This window comes from Dipodomys ordii, unplaced genomic scaffold (genome assembly GCF_000151885.1).
Source record: "Dipodomys ordii isolate 6190 unplaced genomic scaffold, Dord_2.0 Scaffold1, whole genome shotgun sequence".
Taxonomy (NCBI): Eukaryota; Metazoa; Chordata; class Mammalia; order Rodentia; family Heteromyidae; genus Dipodomys; species Dipodomys ordii.
Window position 1 is genome coordinate 5,978,079 of NW_012267217.1, and position 24,141 is coordinate 6,002,219.

At 40.6% G+C, this 24,141-nt stretch overlaps 1 protein-coding gene across 1 annotated transcript in view; it reads left to right on the plus strand.

Moving 5' to 3' along the window:
* The window catches only part of Klf12 (Kruppel-like factor 12), a 179,773-nt gene that overhangs the window by 128,979 nt on the left and 26,653 nt on the right, over window positions 1–24,141 (plus strand). The gene's annotated exons all lie outside the window — the stretch shown is intronic.

Consider the following 24,141-nt stretch of genomic DNA (forward strand, 5'->3'; position numbering starts at 1 on the left):
TGTCCTGTACAATATACTCACAGCTATTTGGAAGCAGGTAGGTCACACCTTTTTCAACCTCCATCCTCATTTTTTCAGGCCTTATCTCAGAAGTTACAGCTTTGCTTCTCATTAGATTTTGTGGCTGATGCTCTTTCCCTTTCTCCTAGGACAGGGCAGTAGTATGTATGCATCTGGTGAGATCTGAGAATCTTGGAACATGAGTAGGAGGAGAATACCTGGCCTCACCTAAGTTGTGCTAAATTTGCACCTAGATGTATGTAGTATCAGCCTCCAGTTTCTTCCATTATCATCTTGGGTATTTGGACTGAGTATATGTAACTTCACCTTTTTTTAAAAAAAAAAATCACAGGGTTGGGAAAGTGGCTCAGTGGTAAAAGTGGTTACCTCACATGCATGAGTCTCTGGGTTCGACTCCTCAGCATCACATAAACAGAAAAGGCCAGAAGTGGCACTGTGGCTCAAGTGGTAGAGCACTAGCCTTGAGCTGAAGAGCTGAAGGACAGTGCCCAGGCCCAGAGTTCAAGCCTCACACTGACCAGAAAAAAAAAACAAAATTATCAGGACCTTTTTTTTCTGCACGAAACACTGGTGGTTCCCTCCTATAATACACAGGAGGCTGAGATCTGAGGACCATTCTTTGAAGCCAGCCCAGGCAGGAAAGGCTATGAGATTCTTATCTCCAATTAACCTCCAAAAAGCTGAAAATAGAGGTGTGTGATTCAAGTGGTTAGAGAACTAGCTTTGAGTGAAAAGCTAAGGAAGACTGCTCTGTCCCTGAGTTCAAGCCTCGGTACCACCCTCCCTACCCCCACCACCATTCAGAACCTTTTTTTTTTTTAAGGGAAAACCCTTTCCAATAAAGACCTTCAGACCTCCAGAAAGGGTACACTGCCACATTAGGCTGATTGTTCTCTCATGACCACCACCTTGTTGTACAACCTCCTAGGAGCATTGTTTACACTGTTCTCGCTAACAGTACCTCAGAACACTACAGCCGAACACATCAAGCATAGAAAGATGGGAAAATCTGAAGAGACATTATATATGTGTGAGTTCATACATCTGCCTTTCTCTCCATCCCCTGTTCCAGAGTCTTTGAATATGGTTGATGATTATGATGAGGGCTTTCAGGTCCAAAGGATATCAGAAAAATACCAGCAGATTCCACCAGCACTTTTAGCAAGTGAAGCTAGCAATCAAATCTGTTGCTGGTTTATTTGAAACCTCTGTGTTGTGCAATACATTAGTTGAATCCTTTCTCTGACTAGTGGACCTTTACTTGTCCTTTATATTGTCTTTGAACCCATATTTTAACCTACAGGATAAGCGTCTAGATTCCATGAGAACAAAGGGTCATTGAATTGATTTGTTCATATCCCCAAGCTCAATTTTTTCCCCCTGATTTGCCATCTATGACCACAATAGAAACCTCAGTAACTCCACTCCATCAAAAAGACATCTATTTGATCCCAGGTCAAATAGTTATTCTTTCTTTTAAAATTTTCTTGCCGCTGTTGGCTCTTCTTTTCCTGCATCGTCTCTTATCTGAAGTATTACCTAAGCTCCAACCTGTCTCTTCCTATTCAGATTCTTCCTTCTCCCCCAAATCCAGTCATCACCATGTCTGCAGTGATCCTTCTGGAATGAGGTGAGTGGGATTGCTCCTGTCTTGGCAAGTCTACTGTCATTGCCATCAGCTTGGAGTCCCAGGCACGTAGTACAATATATGAGAACCTTTGTGTCACCTAGCACCTTGTACCCCACTTCCTGTGGGGTAAGCTTAAGCTCCAGTCTTGTTAGATTAGCCAAAACACCTTGGGTACCACGGAAACCAACACTGGAAAACTGAGCTTAAATGTTCTTTTCTCTAAAGGACTTGCCTACAGTATACCCCTGCCATCAGCCTCTCCCTTTCTCTCGGACTAATGCCACAGGATACGAACCATGCTGTCCTACTTGTCACAATCACTTCCATATCACATTCAATCTACCTTCTCTGACTGAGCCTTTCCAATATGGTGGTCATCCTTTGCTGGCTTGGAGCACGGCACATGATACAACAGGCTCAGGGTACAAGGGTCACGGAAATAAATATATGTATTCTGCCCTACTGGAAAACCTAAAGTGTAGAGAGCTTCAGTAATTTTGTCCACGTTGGCACAGCGAGTCAGGGCTCGGATTAAACCCTCTGTAATGTATGATGGCCATTTTCCTTACTCAATATTTTAAGGAAAGCAGAGATACTCCGGTTTGGAAGGCGATGTTAGAAACCTTCCAATATTAGTTACCCCATCGTTGCCCTTTCTCTGTTTATAATCATTATGCTTGATAGAACACCAACCTGAAACTCAGAAACAGAGATTTGAGACGTGCTGTCATTCTCTAATGATGTGATACGGGGCTCAGTCCAGTCCCTGAGGCCTGCTGTTGCCCATAGAGTCCACAGGGATAATGGGAGAAGAGATGGGTGTGGACTGCGTGGAGAAGTTCTGTGAGTCGTCCAAGGCAAGATGTACCAAAACCCGTCAGCGGGATGAGGTCACTTCAAAACTGCCTCCTTATTGATGTTAACACACATGCACACACACACACACACACACACACACACACACCCCTTATTAAATTCCCTTTATCTTCTTGTCTCAATTAACAGTATAGAATTGAAAGGATTTAGGGATTCAGTTCTTCTGTCCACCTGACTTTTATGGCCTTCTCTGATCCGCTTGATCCTGAATTTAATTATCTAGCTTACAGTCACACCGTCTCTTTGCTTTTTTTCTGCCTAGCTATTCTTCATGCCTGAGTGAAAAGAGCTTGATTAATAAAACCTTACTCTATTATATTTCCTCATAATTAGAAAGAAGATGTCCTCCTGGATGAGCTTTGTGTGGCTATTTTTTTTTTAAGTTCTTTGTCCTTTGAGTGCTAATCCAATGGCTTTTTTGTTTCTGCTATAGTAATGAATTCAAAAATCAACCTGTATAGCGGTGCCTTCCAAACCACAAATGCACACATACATCATCACAGCTCTGGAAATAGGACTTGGAAATCAGATTTAAAGGCAGAGTCAGGTGAAAGCTTAGGATATTTTTGCATATTCAAAAACTAGATACCTGTTTTTCTTTTTTGAGTCTTATCAAGTGACTCAACAGGTACCAAATCTTAAATGGCCCTGTTCAAAGTACCAATCCCTATTGGTATCAACCCAGAATGGTAGCATCCTCTTGGCTCATTATCCCAGAACATCCCCAACCCTCTAGGAAATGAGCATCTAAGCGTATCTGTGCTCTACTTGGCTCCAGAGGGAGATGTGCCCTCTCACATACTTTATGAACATTGTTATCCAGTCATTACCTAGGCTTTTCAAACTGACCTGGAGTGAATTTTATATTTAAATCCAGGCAACTCAAAAGAATAGGATCCTGATTCCAGACTTGTTTCCTTTTTGCTTTTAGTCTTAAGCAAGTCATCAGACTTCCCAATACTTGTTCTTCTGGGATGAGATACAGCAACAGAATTTTCTCCCAGAGCTCCACAGGCCCATAATTCCATCACTCAGGAAGCTGAAGTATGAAGATGATGAGTTCAAGGCCAGCTGTGGCTACAGAGCCAGTTGGAGGCCAGCCAGAGCTAAACAGCAAAACTTGCCTCAAAAAACCCAAAAATGTAATGTGTTCTTCACAGCTCCAACTGCCATAGACTAGGTGCCTTAAGCAATGGGAATTTATATCTCACAGTTTCAATGAGGAGGTCCCACATAAAAATGATGGCCAACGAGGTTGCTGGCAAAGATTTGCTTCCTGGCTTGCAGAGCCTCTTCCTATGCCTTCACAAGGTGGTGAGAAAGAGAGTGAGTTCTGGCTTCTGACACTCTGCTTACAAGGACACTAATACCGTCCAGGGGCCCCATCCTCCTGTCTTTTTCTAAACTTAATTACTTCTCAAAGAACCCCATATTCAACTATGATCTCAGTGAAGGGCAGGGCTTCTGTCTGTGCGTTTTTAGGGGACATAGACTGTCATGTTAATTCAGGTTCATGGTCAAGATGATTTTCATCTATGTTATATTTATTAAAATGTCAACTCTTTAATTATCAGCTCCCTTAAAAGCCAATCATCAGAACATCTGAGTTAACCTTCTCTATGACAGAGGAAGCTGATACAGGCTTAGAAATGGACCATGGAATCAATAATTTGCTCCTAGGCATGCCGGGTTATATGGCTGGTGAATAATTCATCCTCTGGTGGTGGAGGTAAATCTCCAAAGTGATTCTCCATGAACTCCTGATTTTCATCACTCCCTCTGAAGGGAAACAGTAAGGTCCAACGTGATAGGAAATGCACAGTGTACCTTGTTAGAACCACTTTTCAAGGATACTTTATGTTCTTCAATAATTTATAGTTTCACACAGTTTCATAGACATCATTTCATTTATTTCTCATAACTATTCTATGAGATGTCCTGAAAGATGTTATCGTCTTAATATTTAAAGCAGAGAAAAAGCAGAATAGAGTAGGGATTAAGGGATCACTTTGCTTATTTTCATATTTCAGTTACTGTATATTATCTCTGCACCCTCACACAAGCTATTTAATATTTTGGTGCCTTGGCTTCCTACACTATGAAATGGAGCTCACTAATAATACTTGTCTTGTTGTTTGGAGGATTAAATGTGCTGCTATATAACATATAAAGCTCTAAGGACAGTGCCTACCAAACTCAGTAAATGTTGATAGCTATTCTAGAGGAATATAAGGTGAGTTTATATAGTACCATAACTAATTTATATTAGCTATTATTGCCCCATGTGATATAAGTAGACAGATAGGGACATTTCTGTAATCCTTCTCATTTACTCTTGTTTTTTTTTTCACACATCTTAATGTGTATGTTCTCCAAGGTTCTATCCATTTGCAAATTCTCCCTTGCTCTAACAGCCTTCTCCCTAGGTAAAACTCTCCTTCTTTGGCTGTTAGATTTATCACTTTGTCTGGGTCCTGATCACACTTGTCTGTCGCAGCTCTCAAATGGGCACATGGAAGAGTGCGTGTGCATGCCGCTTTAGTCCTGAACTCATGATCATCATATTCATAACCTAGCTGAGATGACAGCTTCATGCCATCACATCCAGCTATTGATTGAGATGAGCATCTCTCAAACTTTTTACCTGAACTGGCTTCCACTCACAGTTCTCCACACCGTAGCGTCCCAAGGAGCTAGGATTACAGGTGTGAGCCACCAGCACTTGGTGAGAAGATATTTCTTTCCATAGACGTTTTCTGACTGTACTTTCAACTCCTAATGAGTCACTTTTTTAAACAGATAATCAAAACCTAAACAGAAAGGAATGTTTTAGACTTTCTAGATTTGCTCAGTTACGTATGTAATTAGGCTAATCAGCACATCTTGAATATCTACTGTATGTCTTGCCCGTGCTGGAAAAACTAAAGAAGCCTCACAGAATGCTTGTCTTTCGAGAATTCAAATCATGCAAACAAGTTAGCAAACGATGTTGCTTCTGTGTGTCCATGATCTGTTATAGAAATCGTGTCCCCTCATGGTCAAAGGTAGGTCTTTCTATGACTGACCAACTTTTAATGCATTAAATATTTCATCATGAGTTGGCCCTACGGATATTCCTTGTTCAATATAGAACCGTGGAGCAGAAGTTATTTACAGTGTTTTCATTTCATCTATATTTTAAGGGAATGTGTCTGTGTCCATTGTCATTGCTTATTTGAGTGTGAAAAACAGAAAAAAAATTTAATTAATACAGCTCTGTCATTGCTTGTCCGTGGGCACACATGACATAAATTCCTGGTTATGTAGTTTTCATGGGTTGGGTTCGTCTGTATCTTTACCAGCTGGATAGTACTCTACTGTGAAAAAGTTAAGATCCAAATTTGTCTGTTGGTCTAGAGGCCCTTTTGAAAGCCCTCGGATATTAAAGACATTCAAAGACATCAGTCTTTTGCCTGGTGTAAACAGCAGACTCTCCCTACTTAGCAGGAGAATCCTTTCCTTGAACATGATAAGCATTTATTGGTTGACCATGAACTCCCATTTTCTTGTTATTGATTCTGTTGTCTTGTGGTGTATCCTTGACTTTGAAGCTTCCCAGCTGAACTGGGGTGAGGAAAAACAAAGAACCAGGCTCTTATGGGTCTCCATGAGAGAAAACCATATTAAGTGGACCCAGAATCCTGGTGCTATTTTTGCGTAGAGTATTCTGAAACAACACCTTGGGTTTGCAAGTTGATGCTTATGAATAGATTTGGATATCTGAGATTCTAAAAGTCACTTATGTATAGAGCCGTTAAGGGTGAGTGTTGACAACGGAACACTGCCTTTTTCTTTTCACACAAAGTACTTTGACCTAGTAGAGGAAATGCAGTAATTCTCCTATATTGATATCTTTATGAAACATAAGCCCAGTCATTGTCACAACCTAGAAACATATCAGGGAGAATAATTATAATTATTTAGAAACATGTATAAAATTAGATGTGCTAGGGCATTGTGTTAGCCCTTGTTCCACAGACTTAAATGTTCCATGATTTTGTACAATCAAGGAGGAAAACCAGAGTTGTCATCTAGGCGACTGACATTTTAGTCACAACCGGCAAGAAGATTACCACCTCTCTCCTTCCAGAAACATACCACTCTCATTGAATATGCATTTGCCGTATGCATTCTCTCATACCTCCAAGGACCAAAGATTATACACATACAAATAAAACCCCATTCTGTGATTATTTATGATAATGAGCTATGGTATAAAAAAGAGAACACCAATGCATAAATCACAAGGTCTTATACATAATAAATGAATAAATGGCCTATTCTACTAAACACATAATAGCTATAATATTAAGTATTCACCAGTGTGATTGATTGTATTAATGTTGGTCTAGGGGATGTAGCTGAATGAAACCAGAAGGTTCTATACCTTCTAGTGAAGCCATGGGATACATAACACCAGGATACATAAGTGTGAAATTCTTTTCTGAACCCCTTGCCTGTGTAAGTGGTCAACCCAGCTGGCCTTCTTTAGAAATGAATTTACATATGCATAGATCCCTATATGTCATCTTTTAGCTGCTTTTCTATGTTATAATACGCAGCAGGGGAAGATGAGCATTATTTTGTCATGCTGGTCCACGGCAACACCTGTTGTTTTCTCTTTCCCTGTATGTTTTTCATTGCTTAACTTGCCTACCTCCCTCGCCTTGGGGCGGTACCACCGTAGTTCTGACTTTGCTCTTGCTTGCTCTGCTCACCATTGGCATCCCCTTCCTCCTCCCTAGATAAGACAGAAGCCCATAGCCCAGCCAGAGTAGCCTTCACTCAGACGTAGTCTCCTGCTCTCCACTTCTGTCTCTGACCAAAGGGATTAATCAGACCTGCCTCCCAAAGACCCACACATCTTTTGAAAAGCCTGGGCTATTCATCCTCTAAAGAGAAATTTGCTGCTGATCTCTGGGATGCTCACATAAAGGGATTATTGATCCCCATTTTCTCAATGAAGGTCCAAATCCAGAGTCAATGATTTCTTGGGGGGAAAAAAAACAAAGACAAAGCCACTTAGCAATGGGCCTGGCACATCGTTTTTAAATTGTGTTTCCACCGAAGCAAAGATGCCGTGGCAGGGCCAGGTCTCTCCTTTTTTTTGATTATTACATTTTTAATGTTGTAGTTTGATTTTATTTTTAGTTGACATGATTACACAAATTTATGGAGTATGATATGTGTGTGTGTGTGTGTGTGTGTGTGTGTGTGTGTGTGTGTGTGTGTGTATATACATACACTTTTATTTTGTCAGTTGTAGAGCCTGAATTCTGGGCCTGGGCGCTGTCCATCGGCTCTTCAGCTCAAGGCTAGCGCTCTATCACTTGAGCTACAGCGCCACTTCCAACTTTTTCTGCCTATGTGGTGCTGAGGAATCGAATCCAGGGCCTCATGCATGCAAAGTAAGCACTTTACTACTGAGCCACCTTTCCAGCTCCTATGTACACATTTTATAGTAATAAAATCAGAATCATTCACATATTTGTTGCCTGAAACATTTGTCATTTCCTTGTGTCACATTCAAAATTCTCTGTGGAACTTCTTTTGAAGTATACAACAAATTGTTAAGCATATTCACCCTACTGCCAGCACATCTTGATGTTGGCATTCATATATATACCACCCAGGTCTCCTATCCCTGCCCTTGCCACCCAAAGTCCCTCCAGAATTCTTATCTCTAAATGGAGACTTTCAAAGATTTTGCTGGCTTTGTTGTGCTTCAGTTCAAGGATGCTGTACATCTTGGCATTTGGGTTTGTTTGAAGTATGACAAAATAAATTTATACAGAAGGCTCACATAAAGAGGAATGGAGGTAAATAGGCAAGGCACCAAGTTTTTTGAACCTTCTTCTCTAAACTTAAAGCATGCAGATGAACCCACTTCCTCTAGACTACTTGAAACACAATTCTGTTTTAGATGGAACACACTGTACTCTCCATGTACTGTCTAGTTGAATGGTTTTTCCCACCTTCCTGGAAGCCACATCTGTCTTAGAACTTGAATCTTTCAGTTTTCTCATTAACACAGCAGGGCATTTAAGAATAATATTGTTATTAAGACGGCATTGATTCTGAGCTATGCAATACCAAAACATAGTTTTAGATCCCTGTTTCTTGGATCAGCATTTACCACATATCAGTAAATGTACATAAATCTGTGCATATAGTATATAACCAGGATATAGGTGTACCCTGATTGCTTTCCTAGAAGCTGTGAGTTGATTATTCATTTAGGGTCTCGCACTTTCATTTGGAACTGGTCTTGGCCCAAGATCCTTCTGCTGCCTTTGTTCCCATCAAGCTGAGATTACAAATGTGTGCTACCATGTGAGCTTGTTTATTTTTGACATAAGTGTTACTATATCAAGGCTTTCCTAGCACCATGATCATCTTATCTCTGCTTTCCAGATAGCTAAGATTACAGGCATGTACCACTGTGCCTTGCCATTGTTTACTCATACTTTAACCCAGATGAGGAAGCCACTACCATGCAGCATTGAAGAAATAGGATCTACCATTAGATAAACATATCCCCAATCCATCTGGGGATATGTTGAAAGTGGAAAGATGCAGGATTTTCTTAAGAGAAAAGAAAAGCAGAGAGAGGAGGCCACAGGATGACATTTTTCTTTGTTTCCAGGGGAACATGAAGCTGGAGCTCTCCCTTACTTAAGGAGAGGGTAATATAAGGAAAGAATGAAGAGTAGTCATTATTTTTACCAATGGGAGTCTAAGCCATATTAAGTCCTTCATCATTGATTACTGTCTCTTCTGGCTCTTATGGTTTTTCTTTACTTGTAGCACTAGGGATCAAACTAGAGGCCTCCATACATTTTGTCAACCTCTTAGCCATGAGTTATACCTCCAGTCCTGGCTGCTAGTCTTCTCACAAGAAGTAACAAACTCGATTACTGAGCTCTCATTTGAAAGCATCTTCTCTTCTGTCTCTGTCCTTGGCACTCACTGTAAGGGTCGATGATGGTACTAACCTTCTGCTACCAGCTCTCAACTCTTCAAAAAGTTTCTCCATCTGTCTCAGCTCAATATTTTTTTCCTCATATGTAAAATGGAGATAATAATGTCATCATCTTAGAAAGATGGGAGGATAACATAATATGATGCATGGAAAATATTTAATATACTGTCTAGCAAACATTAAATCGTGACATAACTGTTAGCTACTGTTAGCAATTACAAGCTGAATACCAAAAAAGTTCCGTGAAAAGCAAGCTTCCATTGGCAGAGCACTTAAGTTGTGGCGGAAATCCATATACATTTATCTTTCAAGTTCAGGGATGACTGAAGTAAAGCTGGCAAGTAATTGCAGAGATTTGGTTCGGTTCTTAAATTTTTCTGCTTTTCCAAGTGAAAAATCGTGCATATTTCAGAGAATACCTTAAATACTCAAGAAAGCTCCCCAGATCTAATCATCTGAAATGTAAATAAGCCCAGCCCTTTTCTTCTCCCCTGTTTATATTTCTTTAGAGCCTGCATTTTATTAAATCGATTTTGTTGATCATGCCCAACAACTATAAAACAGTAGATGCTTAGCACATTGAACGTGAAACTCACCACATGGCCAAGCATCGTTCTAGCCTACAGTTCGAGGTGTTATGTGTGGCCTGTGGCGCTGAGGTGAGCAGGAAAAGCTTTTACCTTGCACATTGTCCCATCCCTAGAGCTTGGGGCCAGGTGGGCTGAGCACAGAGGAAGCCACAATACATGTTTGTGAAGTGATATGCAACCTGTCTCACCGGGAGATCTTTCCTGCGATATCATAAAAATAACAGATTCTTATGTGGACTTTTTTTTCCATTTTTTAAATTTTGTTTTATTGTAAAGATGCTGTACCACGGGCTCACAGTTATATGAGTAAGGTAACGAGTACATTTCTTGCTGCTTGTTCCCCCCCCTCGCCCCTTGGTTGTTATCCTACTATTCCTTCCTTCCCCACCTCCTCCACGTCTCCCCACCCCCCCTCCCCACACACACTATTTTAACAGAGCAAGCTGGGGGCTAGTGCCTCATGCTTTCAATCCTAGCTATTCAGGAAGCTGAACTCCAGAGAATCAAGGTTCAAGGCGAATGGGACAAAAATGTCCATGAGATTGTAGCTTCAAAAATAGCCAGCAAAAAGTAGAACTGGTGGCAAAGCTCAAGTGGTAGAATGCCAGCTGAACAAGGAAGCTGAGAAAGTGTGAGCCTGGTGCTTAGAGAGAGCAGGTGGGCGGGGGGGGGGGGAGCAGTATTTGAGTATTAGTGTGTGTGAAGTTAACTTCTTAACACAGCTAGGATGAACATAAGAGGCATAAAGACCATAGCAGTTAGATTTAGTGAACTGCAGTCGCGACTTTGCTATTTTTAGTCTGAAAGCAAGGATCTGCTCCTGCAAAGATTCCATAATCTGTGGCTTTGAAACCAAAGCTATGAATATTTCACCAGCCCAAAGGTGTTGGAGATCTGGGAGCATTGCTAGTGTAACCTTCCTAGGTCCAGAGGCTGTCCCTGCCCACACCCTGGGCTCACAGCAGAGGGCTTCATGCCCTTTGTCTTCACACCTTTTGTCCAGCTGGGATTTGACTTTCTCTCCTAGAAGATTCAGGCAAGTAGACCAGTTTCCTTCTGTTCCGTGAGAACATAGTCAGGGTGCATCGGAACTTAAAAAAGAATAGTCATGGGCTGGGAAGGTGGCTCAATGGTACGCACTTGCCTTGTATGCCTGAGGCCCTGGGTTCGATTCCTCAGCACCACATAAACAAAAAGAAAAAAAAAGCTGGAAGTGGCACTGTGGCTCAAGTGGTAGAGTGCTAGCCTTGAGCTGAAGAGCTGAGGGACAGCACCCAGGCCCAGAGTTCAGGCCCCACGACTGGACCCCCCAAAAAATAAAAGAATAGTCATGAGCTGGTAGTTCATGTCTGTAATCCTAGCTATTCAGAAAGCTGAGGTCTGAGGATCATGGTTCATAGCCAGCCCTAGCATACAAATCTGTGACACTCATCTCCAGTTAACCAGCAGAAGGCCAGAAGTGAAGGTGTGGCATAAATATTAGAGCACCGGGCTTGAATAAGAAAGCCTAGCAAGAACACAAGGTCATGAGTTCAAGCCCCAATGCCTACAAACACATCATCATCATCACATCATCATCATCATAGTTATTATGAAGCATTTAATTCCTTATAGGAAAGATGTAACAGGAATGCAAAATTACAAATTTAACAAGAAAAGGAAAATATCAACAGCCTTAGTTCTCCGAGACTATGTCCCATTTGAAGCCTTCTATTTTGCATTCCTCTTGGAGTTCTGAGGCCTACTTTCAGGGGGATGTGAATCACATTAGCCCTGGGTATGCTTTTTTTCATCCATGAGTTGTCTTGTCTGCCTGAACAGGTTGCTGTGCCGTTCCGCCCATGCATTCCTGCTGCTCCTCCCTCCCCAGCTCCCCCCCCCCCCCACACACACACGCTGATTTAGACATACATTGGAGTGCACAAACATTCCCCTAGGACTCCTAGAGGGTGTTCCAGGAATGTCTTTTCTGCTTCCTGCTTCTTGAGATGAAAGAACATTTGGCAGAGAAGAGTCTTAACTAGTTGCTTTCAAACAATAAATCAAGAGTTGAACTCACTTAATAAAACTAAGATATGTATGGAATGACTTCTCCTAAATCCTCCTCTGAGACAGTGTTTGCACACACTTCTCTTGACATGGTCAATTTAGGCTGTTGTAACAAAAATATCCTAGGTTGGCTGACTTGTCAATCACAGGACTTTACTTCTCCTTGTTCTCAAGGCTAAAAAAAAAAAATCCAAGATCGCTAGGCACCCATTGCTCACTCCTGTAGTTCTAGCTACTCAGGAGGCTGAGATCTGAGGACTGCGGTTCAGAGTCAACCCAGGCAGGAAAGTCCTCGAGACTCTTAACACCAATAAACCATTCAAAAAGCGGGAAGTGGTGCTGTAGCTCTAGTGGTAGAGTGCTTACTTTACTTAGGCTGAAGAGCTCAGGGACAGTGCCCCAGGCCCACAGCTCAAACCCCATGACCAAAAAAAACAACCAGAAAGCCAACCCAAGATTAAGGTGGCAGAAGGTTTGGTGTCTGGAGAGGGCTGGCTTTCTGGTTCGTGATGTCACTCTGCTGTGTCCTCACATGAATCCCATTCATGAAGGCTCCACCCCAATGGTTTTGCCATCTCCTATTATACTGCATTAGGATTCCCGCCTATGAATATGAAGAACACAGACACCTCACCATAGTTCTTAGCAGCCTTGAAAAGTAATCTGGCTCCTTAACATACCTGTTTATTGTTACAGTTTGAAAACTGGAGAGCTGATCACATATTCTACATCACGAAAACACCACAAAGTTAAATGATTGCACAAGCACCATTCCCTTAAAGCTGACCAGGGTAACTGTGGATGGACCATTCCAGTTTTTAATTAGCACCTTGCAGAAGATAATATATTTCTGCCAGAGAGGGAAAATTATGATTTAGAGTTGGAAATTAGATAAGTTGGAGGAAAAACATAAGATAATCCAAGAATGTGCTGACCCCAGATAAATTTACAAATAGTTTTCCTTGCTGGAAAAACTACTTTAGTATATATTTTTTCTGATTATTTATCATCTCTCTATAAATGCCAGAATGATTCAGAAGTTATTAATAGTGTGGAGTGTTACACAGGGCTCTAGAGACTAGACTATCAGGTAACAGTAGTGAATTATAAGCATTTCATTCCCTGACCTTTGATCAACAAAAAATAACTTTATTAGAGACACACAGCTCCTTAAGTTTATAATTGAGTTTGTTCTTTCATGACATTCATTCATTCTTTAAAACTGAATTATATGTGAACCCTTTTGTAATTTCTCCTGAGGTAAGCAAAAATACTCATATATTCCCAGCAAGAAATTACACTTATTAAGACCAGGCACTGTCTTCAATGCTTGCTATGTATTAAGTTAATGCCTATCACAACCGGTGAAGACAAATATATTGATTTATTGGATCTAGTAGAAGGGAAACTGAGGCACCATGGCTGGTTAGTGGTCCAGGGCTGCACAGTTCGATGAGTGGGGCCAGGTGATCTGAATGTGGTACCAGGCAGGTGCTTGACCACAAACTTCTTCCTCTAATAGATAGGCAGCAGGCCAGAATTGGAATAATTATGAACACAAGTTGAATGAAAGAAAGGCATTAAGGCTAGGTTTACTGTGGCTTTGTTCTTTGTAACTTTTCAACCATTCAGCCCTTTTTAGAGTAATCACTCTACTACCTTTCCCATTTCTTCTCTCCACATGTATTTGTTGTGTCTGTTGTTCACATCTGGTTTTCACATCAATTTATTAATGTTGTTTCACAAACTTCATACACATTTACTTACTCGGATTTGAAAGTCTGAAGCTCAGACAGTGTCTTTGTCTTTGTGTCTGTGTTCCACAAAATATGTGGAAAGACAGTTCTAGAGTATTCATGTATATTGAATGGCATGGGTATGTGAATGTTAAATATTATGATTTTGATTCTGAAGCGGTTCTTCACTCCTGCCAGTGTACAACCCTCAAGTCTTCCAGGGCCATTGCTTTATAGTCATATTAATGCCAAGGTACATTTGATCAGTCTCATTATCTTCTGAGAGGCTCTGGCAGTTTTTTTCTAAAGAAGATGCTTCATTTTCATTGAGAGTTAATTTTCCTGCTACAGTAAACACAGCTTTCATGGTGGCAGTGTTACACGCCTGTCATCCCAGCTACACAAGCGGCATTAATATGAGGCCCACAATCTAGGCCAATTGAAGATGAAAGCAAAGGAAAGGGGAGGGGCAAGGGCCGTGGCTACCTTCTTTCAGAATCACTATCAATACTTCATTTTGCTCTCTTACCTGCTGTTAGAAGGACTTGTCCTATACTAATAATGTTATATGTGATCGAATATGGAACCGCAACACACCCTATCAATTCTTCATGGCAGCAGCCCATCTGATACAACATTTTTGTTGTTTTTTGGGAGCCATAATATATATGACTTATCACATACACTTAGCAAATGCTGGCTCGGGTAAAGTTCCTGCTCAACAATATGATCTGTAGCATCACTTGATAATATATAAACTTCAAGAAATAATACAATTATTAAAACAGTGAATTTCTTTGGGCATGAATCATTTTAGTGACTCAGAAGCAGATAGTCTTAAAGGGCTGGAGTTTATATTGGCATGTGGAAGAATCAAATATTTATTGTGTTGATAATTGGGAGGGATAGTTGATAATTTATAGAAATCCAAGCTTTCTGGATATAATAACCTTAATTAATGTCACTAGTCTACAAAACAGTCCACAAACTCCATAAACACTTTGTGTGTGTCTGCGTGTGTGTGTGTGTGTGTGTTCGTGCGTGCATGTGTGCGTGTTCTGGTATTGGGGCTTGAACTCATGGCCGCTCACTTTTTTGCTCAAGGCTAGTATTGTACAAGCTAGTGAACCATAGCTTCATTTCCAGATTTTTGCTGGTTAATTGGAGATAAGAATCTCTTGGGGGTGTCTGCCAGGGTTGCCTTCAAACCTCAGTTCTCTAATCTCAGCCTCCTGAGTAGCTACATTTATATCTGTGAGTTATTGGTACCTAGCTGCCTTCCCCTTTTAAATGAGTTGCATTCTACTGTTGTGATAGCTGGGCAGATACATCTTCAAATGGAAGGCTAAGGAGATTCACAATGGACAGTAAAGGAATTTCAGTCGATGGAGTATAATGTTGGTAATCTGTAAAGAGTGGAGGCCAGTAGACTTAGTTGCATTCTTGATAATGTATTGGCTAGCTTACGATAAGATCTGCTAGTTTGAAAGCCACATTTGGGTGGCACTGCTAGTCATTGTTTAGAACACCAGTATGAAAAGAATCGATGCATTCAGCACAAAGACAAATATTTTGCCAGCATTCAGAGTCCTTTCCCAGATTACCTATGAGTTCTTAACCCCTCATCCACATCTCTCTGCCACCCTTAGTTTCACATTTCCAGTTAAAGTGGACAACCTCATAGGGTTGCTCTAAAATTCAAGAGATCATCTCCATAAAGCACATAGCATAGAGCTTGGCATCATTTGTCAAGTGCTTGGTGAACACTAGCTAATGTTTCTCTCCTTCGCCTTTCCAGGGGGAAATTCTGACTTTCCAGTAGACAGCTTTAGATGACCTTTTTTTAACTAACACCTTTCATTCCTTTTCATCCTGGAGTGATATCAGCATTCCCTGCCCCCTCCCCCCATACCATGTCTCTGTATCTAATTCCCAGTGGACAGTCCTACTTCCTCCGGGCTGTCTTCTTGGCCACCCCAGGGGAGGGTGGTTCCCTCCTCTGAATTTCTCAAATGATCTGGAACTGTCATGGCACTTTTATACCCTGAGTAGACTGATGTCTCATAAATTATGGGAATAGCTATGAGCCTTGTCATGCTACTAGTAACTAAGCTGTGTGTTCCTTTAGGAAGAAATTCTAGGGTATCATACCTGTGATCTCTGAGTCACTGAGCATGCTTTCTTTGCAGAATGGCTTGGCCAGATAAACAGTAAGCTTTAGAGTCAGACACAATGCCTGGTCAGAATTCCCACCTTGCCACTGACTTGTTGCTGTGTGATCTTTGACAGGTTGTCCTGCCCAAATCTTAATTTCTTATCTGCAAAATGCAGGTATCCTGCAGAATTCCATGAAAATTAGATGTATATGTATCAAACTCTTAGCTTCATTCTGTGTAGAAGCAAAGGGTTTTTGTTGTTGTTGTTGTTAATAGGACATTGTTTATTTTGTTAGGCTTTTGTGTTACTAAGATCTCATTAGCTTTATTTTACTGTTATTCAGATTATCAGTAGTTACCTTCTCCCTGATCAATAGGTGGTAGCAAAACCTCTGCTGTCTTAAAAGAAGAAAAGGTGTGTTTTATATGTGTCTGCCAAAGAATATTTGTCCACCTCATATGGGAAAAAAAAAACAACATAAGTAATGAGCTTCTTCACCTTAAGAGTCCTAAGTTACTAGGTCTCTATAAACCTATAAGCATGCATTCATGTAATAGATTAACTCTGTGTGTGTGTGTGTGTGTGTGTGTGTGTGTGTGTGTGTGTGTGTATGTTATATAACAATGAATAAAACAAGGCCTGTCACTGCTTGGGACTGAAGCAAGTGAACAATAAATACACCATAGCCTGTTACAAGTACACAGATTTGAAGAAAAACAAAGCAATAGATGGTGAGGGGTGTCAGAAATCTATCAAAATAGGATGCTGAGGACTTCTTTCCTGAAGAAGTGACATTTGATCAGAGACATGATTTAAGTGGTTCCAGAAGCAATGTGATGATGGTGGTGGTGGTGATGATGATGATGATGGTGACGATGGTGAGAAGTGATTCTAAGCAGAGGAATAGCAAGATTGAAGGCACTGGATCAAAATTCATTGGCCACAATCTAGACACAGTGAGAACGCCATTTTGGCTGGAGCAGAGGATGCAGAGTGGAGTCCCAGGGTTCCTACAGGACCTTGTAGGAAACAATAAACACTGAACATTGTTGCACCTAAAATGGAAAGACACTGGTGTTTTCATAGAACATGGCTTATTCAACTAAGAAGAGGGTGAAGGACTGCACAGTGATTATGACAGCTTTTGTTTCTTTTTAAATGCCATATAATAGATATTGGAGTAATCACTGACACCCTGGATGTATACTGCTGCAGCTGCTGGGGAAATCTTTGGTGATTCCTCAGAAAATTAAGCATTTAACTCTTCGAACTTTTGTAAATAATTGCCACGTGATCAGGAGCAGTCACTCACACCAGGAATCCCAACACCCAGGAAGCTATCTCAGGCAGGACCTTCTAACACAGAGACATGAAGAGAGGGAGAAGTATATAGACCGGGAGATGCTGTTTGTTAAAGATCAACAAATTGTCAACTGAGCACCTTTCCTGCCAGCCACAGTCCTAGGGGTCTGGGGCAGCACGTTCTGAAGAAGTAGTAGACCCCCTCTTCATATTAGTGTTCTTTAGCATGTGGCTTGCTTTGAATCCCAGATTTCTCATCTAAATTATTTGTATAAGGTTAATCACTGAGGTTAACACAGAGTGAAGCAGGAACTTCGGGGTTTTCCCAAATACCTATGTCATCACACATGCAATTTTCATTCTTATGACCCTGTGAAGTAGGAAAAAAAAAAAAAAACTACCTGAGAGCTCATGGATTTTTCTTACATACAACTTGTAATGCAAGATTTTTCATATGGCAGTTTCAGTTTACATATTTCAGGCCACTATATGATGAGAGACTCAGTAAGCTATGGAGTGTCGGGAGCCAAAAGTTGAGTCTCTCAACATGATAGGCTTGACTATCTTACTGGAACATCTTACAGAATCCGACCTTTTCATGCTGCCCTAAGCAAACATCCTGCAACTGCTAACAACCACCTTTTCACACTGCCCTATGCAAACATCCTGCAGCTGCTACGGCCAATGAAAAAGCTTCCTTATTCCAAGCATATAAATACCCCTGTGTGAAAAATAAAAATTTGCAGCTTGATCAGAATCCCTGTCTTGCTGTCATTCTTTCTGTCTCTTGTCCCTTCATTCCTTCTGGCTTAGGTTCACCGCCCTCGTTGACGTCCTGCAGGTCGGGACAACTGGCACCCAACGTGGGGCGGGAGCCAAAAGTTGAGTCTCTCAACAATGGAGGCCGTAATCAGTGTGTCAGAGATTGTTTCTTTTATCCTCTTGTTCTTCCTTCTAATTGGTGTCTCTCTGAGATCCCAGAAACAAACTCTTACAATTCAAACCAGTCAGAGAAGCGATCACCTAGATCATCAACTATGTAAACTGCCAACTGTAAACTTTTGCAATATCGCCAAAAGAATTTAGTGGGTGTTAATTGACCAAATAAATAAAAACTATGCATTTCCTTTTTTGTTTTTGGCCGGTCATGGGGCCTCAGCTCTTTACCCTAGTTATCTTTCTAAAGTACCTGGCCTTTAGAATCATAAATTGGACAGCACTTAATGAATGAAATTCCATGACCATTGAATTTAGTTATTCTATGAGCTTTCTTTTATAAAAATCCATTCACGTTATCCCTGAAAATCCTTCGTTAATACTCGGTTTCTACTACGCTGTTAAATTATTACTTGTGCAGCAAGGGTAAAGGAAGGGCTACCCTGTTGTCTTTTAAGCATAAATCTATTGTGTATACACAAATTGTTTTCAATCATTAGCTTCTCTTGTTGGCCATTTCTCATATGTCTGGAAATAAATGGCATTTGTATTATGCTGGCTAACCTGCGGGGTCCCCTTCATTCTTCGTTTTTCCTGATCTCCCATTATCCAGTCAGTCACAAAGAACTGACAGTTCTGCTTATTAAATGCTTGAAAACTGGTCCCACGGATTCAGATTTAAGGACACGACTTTGGTTCAGGTAAAATCCACTTACTCAGTTGATGATAATAAATAGTTCTGTACTTGATAAAAGCTGTGACTTCAGTCACTTCCTCACCAATGAACCCTATTTATTTGAGCCACACTTTTTCTTCTAAACCTCTGGAAATGAAAACAAAATCATGACAGTTTCAAGGCCTTCAAAATGAAGTTCTCTTTAGGAAGATATTCGAAGTCCATTTTCCCTGGTCCTGGTCATCCTGCCTCTCATATGTCTCTTCCTACCACTTACCTGGCCATCTTGCACATTAGAAAAGGTGATTTTGAGAAGATGGTGTGATTTCTTATATCTCCATAACCATCCATTTTTCTCTTGCACTTTGTCCTTACCACTGACACATGCTGTTAAGATTCACATTCCTCAAGATTCACCGCACGGTGGATCATGTTTGTAATCCCAGCTACTCAGGAGGCTGAGGTCTGAGGATTGAGATTCAGAGCCAGCCCAGGAAGAAAAGGCTGTGAGATTCTTTATCTCCAGTTGATGATCACCAAAGAGATGGAAGGGGAGCTGCAGTTCAAACAGTAAGGCACTAGCCTTGAGAGAAAGCACTATAAGGGACAGTGCCCAGGCCTTGAGTTCAAACCTCAACACACACACACACACACACACACACACAGATTCACTTGTTGGCGTCCTCCATAAGGTCGCCCTCCACTTCCCAAACAGAATTTGATCCTCCTTCCCTTAACCCCCATAGAATTTTATTGTGCCTCCCTTTATCACATAGCATTTTTATGGCTTATATAATTATGATTTGCATACATAATAAATTGGGGAAATTTTTATTACCTCAACAGCTGGTACCAAATTCTCCAGAACAAAACTCTCAGTGTGGAAAATGTCCTGTTAGGAACACTTGGAAGTAGGCAATGGATAGCAAGCTATTATTGGATCTTGAGTATGACCTTTCCTGCAAGGCTTTGGGCAGGGAAAAACAGCTCCACCTGTGATTAGGAAGGAGTTTGCTGTTTTTGTGCATAATCTTGGCGTGAGGATATTTGGGAGAACTCACCAGATATGAAAAGAGCCTAAGGCTAAGTGGGGCCAGTGAGCATCACCGAGAGCCAAAAATGTTTTATTAATAGAGGGAATATTAAGCAGAGCGTAGAGGAAGCTCCTACAGTTCCTTGACCTCTATTGTAAAAATACGGGCAACCAGATGCACTGATGGTACAGGAGACTTACTCTTGTCATCTTGAGACAGGAAATACTTTCTGTACAAAATATGTGGCATAAGCTGGATGCTGGTAGCTCATGCCTATAATCCTAGCTATTCAGGCGCTGAGATCTGAGGACCACAGTTTTAGCCTGGGCAAGAATATTTGTGAGACTCTTATCTCCAATTACCCACCAGAAAAACAGAAGTGGTCCTGTGGCTTAAAGAGGGCTAGCCTTGAGCAAAAAGAGCTCAAGGACAGTGCCCAGACGTCAAGTTCAAGCCCCACAAACAATAAAAAAAAATGTGGTATAGAAAGAGAAAAGTAGACCAAAGCTATTAAAATCTTCACTTCCCAGATACATAACATCCAATAGTCACTTGCACATATACATGTGTTCTTGTGTGTGTCTATATGTGTGTACACACGTGTGTTGGTACCATGGCTTGAACTTTCTCTCAGCCTCTGACAACATGCACTGGAGCCACACCTCCAGACCAACATTTTGCTGCTTAATTACAGATAAAGTCTTATGGACTGTTCTGTCTCTTCTGGCTTTCAAACACAATCGCCCAGATCTTCACCTTCTATGTAGATAGGATTATAGACATGAGCCCAGCAAGTTAGTCATTATTAAATACACATTTGAAATACAAATATCTGAGAGTTTTAAAAGAGATTTAATGTCCAAGATACTATGACTCATAAATTATAATCAGCCATGAGTCATATCTTGATTTTCAGAGTAAGAATTCTGTTTATTTCTTCCACGAAAAGCAGGATTCTTAGGCTAGACATAGTCAAGCATGGAATTCCAGCTAGCAGGGAGGTAAATTGAAAATTAAGGTCTAGGCAGGGCAAAAATATGAGACCCTACCTGAAAAACAACTAAAGCAAAAAGACTGAGAGTATGGCTTAAATGGTAGAGTGCCTGCCACACCAAGTTCAAACTGCAGTTAACACACACACACACACACACACACACTCACACTCACACAGTTAATATTTTTTCTTTGAAGAACAAATGCAGCAGTGGTACTCACTGAACACTGTGTTGAAAATGAACTATACAACTTGTGGATGAGGACAGGAGGGAAAAACTGAGAGAGAGCCAGGGAAGGGGTAACACTGCTCTAAAAGAAATGTACTCTTCATCTGACATGCAATTATAACCCCTCCATATATCACCTTTACGATAACAATGAAGTACTTTTTTAAGGTAGTAATATGGGCTGGGTGCCAGTGACTCAGTCCTGTAATTGTAGCTACTCAGGAGGCTGAGATCTGAGAATCATGGTTCAAAGCCAGCCCAGGCAAGAAAGTGTGTGAGATTCTTCCTTTTAAATATGTGTTTATTGTTATTGTAAAGGTGGTGTACAGCGGGGTTACAGTTCAGATGTGTTTCTTTTTGAACAGTGTCACCTCTTCCCTCATTTTCTCCCAGTTTTTCTGTCTGGACCCCCTCCCACACAAGTTGTATAGTTCATTTTCAATGAGATAAGAGTCTAGTGGACCCTTATCTCCAATAAACTGTTCAGATAAAGCTCTAAGTGGTAATGTGGCTCATGTGGTACCCAGGACTAGAGTTCAAGCTCCATGACAGGCAAAAAAATACAATAAAATATGATAGTAATGTGGGTTTATTAATTCCCAAATTTTTCTTTAGAAAATTAACAAATTCAAATTTCACATGTTTATTTCTACTTTATTTTTCCCCCACCATTTTAATGGAAGCATATTCCGTTTGTTTTTTGTTGTTATTGTTGTTTCTTTTGTCCTGTGAATCAATCAAAAGTTCCCCTAGTTCAGAAAACACAAATCTGGTCTCTTGTGTTTGAGTTTCCTAGCAACCAAACAAAAAAAGCAAACAGAGTGGAGTTTGTAGCATTCTTTAGGAAAGCTGAAAGAATGTTGCGGGGCAGGTTTTCCTTCCTACTGAGTGAAGGCCAGGATGGGGACACCCTCAAAGGAAAATGAGGACTCTGCGCCTTCAGTGTGTAGAGCGCCATATCAAACTCCTGCTCTGCTACATTTACCTCTGTAGTCTTGGAACAAAATCAGACTGGCAGTATCCTTGACTTTCAAATGTCTTCCATATAAGAAATTAGTTCCTTGCACATGTCATTGTAACCCCTCTGTATGGTATTTTCACAATTAAAAAAAACTCAAAAAAGAAATTAGGTCCTGTTACCTATTATATTCGTCCCTCACTATATTGTTCACTTGTTGTGACTTCACTGTATCTCGGGTTTGGGGATTTCTTGCTTTTGTTTTTTTGTTTTTTTTTTAATACTAACTAGGGATCCCTCACCTATCAGGGACTATGGTCCAGAGATACCCCTCCTTTCCCCCCACCCCCAAGTAGCTAGAAGTGAACTGCTGTATAAACTTGCTGCTTTGTGGGTTTTCACCTGTCACAGTGGTCTCTGGTACATAACTCCCATAATAGATGAGGGATCACCTCCATACTGTGCCAAAATTAATTTTAACAAAATATTAGAAGATTAAATGAAGGAAAGAAAAACAAAAAAGCAAACTATTCTTCCTCCTTAAAATGAGATTTTTTTTCTTCAAAATTCAAATACATAGCCATAATATGAAGGGGAAAAATGCCTATTTGTGGTACCAGACAGTCATTTTGACCACCAAAAAACCCCCACTCATCACCAATAAGTCCTACTTGGTCTTGTTATTTATATGTTCCCATCTGAGCAATAAAAACATTCAATAATTTATGTAAGCTTAAGTACCAAATAGTTAGCTGATATCATTCCTGTGTTGTTTAATAAAACAAATCTCCAGTGTAACATAGCTCTGGTTAATGATCAGCATAAAATAGATGGAAGCTTGTGTTGATGGTCATGTCAAAAGTTTATTTTATGATTTCACTACAGTATCTCAATAGAACATCTTATATCCATTTAAATACTTATAAGACAGTCTCATGATACACTGTCTTTATCCAAGCTGTTTGATTTTCTTGATGGTGAATCTATGTCATTAGAACATTTCTGCTACAGGAAAATGAGGCCCTTCCTATCCATTTCTCTGCTAAAAGATTATTTGGGAAGAGGCTGAAATGAATGAGCTTGGTAAATCCCTCTTTCCCACTTTCCTTTTCTTTCAGCCTTTCAAACGTCTAGGGATAATAGAAAGACACATGTACTCACTCGAGTAACTTCAAGTTGTATCTTTAGTCAGATAAAGAGAATTTATTCTCTCATTCACCAAAATTCAAAGCCAGGTATATTCAAGAGCTCTAGAGATAGACATAAACAAAGTGCATTTCTTCTAGGGCAGTAGGGGTCTCTAGGCAAGGCCTACCTTAAGGACATTTGGATTAAAGTAATTACCTGTAATCCTCTTCTCACCTAGAATGTTTTCCAAGTTTCTCGTGATCCACCAAACTATAACACCTGATGTAAACCATAATTTAAGCTCCTATACATTCTGAAGGCTGTGGAAAAGCCCCTCCATATATAAGCAAATTGTGTGTCTTCCACTTGGTCCAGTGTAAGTCAGAAGATTACACTTGTTTCAGAGCTTTTGTTTTATCTTGCATTGTGTTTGTGGTGTAAAGTGAATTAATTGCAAAGTAACGTGTGTGTGTGTGTGTGTGTGTGTGTGTGTGTGTGTGTGTGTGTGTGTGTGTGTGTGTGTAGCCCTTGAACTCAGGGCTCTCCCTTGCCTTTTTTCACTCAAGATTGGTGTTCTACCACTTGAGCCACCCCCATTCTAGCTTTTTCTCTTCCTTCCTTTCTTTCTTCCCTTCTTTCTTCCTTCCATTCTTTCTTCTTCCTTCCTTTCCTTCCTTCTTTCCTTCCTTCCTTCCTTCCTGCCTTCCTTCCTGCCTTTCTTTTTTCTTTCTTTCCTTTTTTTCTCTCTCCCTCCCTCCCTCCCTCCCTCTTTCCTTCCTTCCTTCCTTCCTTCCTTCCTTCCAT